Consider the following 1386-nt stretch of genomic DNA (forward strand, 5'->3'; position numbering starts at 1 on the left):
GAATGCAATGCATTGCCATCCTCCAAGCCATCTGATCATCTGCACTGAATCTGGTCTCTGGACTGATCATAACCATCTGAGGAATACACAATCACACATCTGATCCACGGGTTCCGAAATAAACGGAAGAAAGATACATCATCATCATCACTGGCCTCTGAGCAGACACACCACCATCTGAATCGGCCCGGGGAATCCCGAAATAAACGGATCCCCACTGATAAATATCTCGGCCCGGGGGATCCTGAAATAAACGGATCCCCACTGATAAATATCACGGACAGCACTCCGGCGTCTCAGAAATAAACGGCCATAAATCCGACTTATAAATACGACTCTGATCCACGGAACAAAAAGTCACCATCTGAGCAATGCATCTGAAATAATCAACCCTCCCCTCACAGGTAAATTCTAAACAGGTCATCCTAAGGCGGATAATAGTCTCGACAATCGGGCAGAGATACTCAATGGGTTTGCCCTTTCGGGTGTGCCATTGTAGCTCTCCTGAGATCGTCTAAACCAACGATCCGGGAAATGATCGGTCACCAGAGTCAACAGCTCAAAAGAGATAACCCAACCAAAGTGGAAAACCCCACTGGGAGAGCACTTCTCAGATGAACCTCGTCCGGCTTGTGGTATGTCACGTAGCAACAATATGCCCAACCGGCACATGAGCGACGTGAGACCACGCTAATCCTAGGTGTACACTCGGGCCTGGGTTTTAGCCCCACTCAGAACACCCACCCCAAAACAGAGAAACCACCTGCACAGAGGACGGCAACAACATGATAGTATGATGCATGCAAATATTAATGCAAATATAGATACACACTCGTTAGAATAATAAATGCAATAAATAACACAATAAGCAACCCAAACCAATCCTAGAACGCTAGGAAGGACTCGCTTAGGGACGATGGACCAGCATAGGTCTACATCGTTAAGTCCCCAGCAGAGTCGCCAGCTGTCGCATCCGCGAAAAACAACCGGCGAGGCTCGAATAAAAACACACACAGAGCCGCCACTGCGCGTTATTTATCCCAAGATAGGGAAAGGAAACGCTCAGAGAAACCTGGAAAGAACATGGTCTCGCGACCAAAGAGACAGGGTAAGGGAGTCGGTTACGCGAGGGGAAGGTATTAGCACCCCTCACGTCCGTCGTACTCGACGGGATCCACGTCCTAGAATAAAGAATAGGTTGCTAAACATCACACACACACACGGGGAACGCAGGTGGGGTTAGAAGAAGGGAACTCGATAAGGTATCGCACCTTATGCCTACATATCTTGTCTGGAACAAGAATCAGAGCCACTGTAGTTCGGCTTACGCACGCCAAACAACACAAAACATACAAACAAGCAAGGGTGGCAAACATGGAGCCCGAC

This window comes from Lathyrus oleraceus, chromosome 1 (genome assembly GCF_024323335.1).
Source record: "Lathyrus oleraceus cultivar Zhongwan6 chromosome 1, CAAS_Psat_ZW6_1.0, whole genome shotgun sequence".
Classification (NCBI taxonomy): domain Eukaryota; kingdom Viridiplantae; phylum Streptophyta; class Magnoliopsida; order Fabales; family Fabaceae; genus Lathyrus; species Lathyrus oleraceus.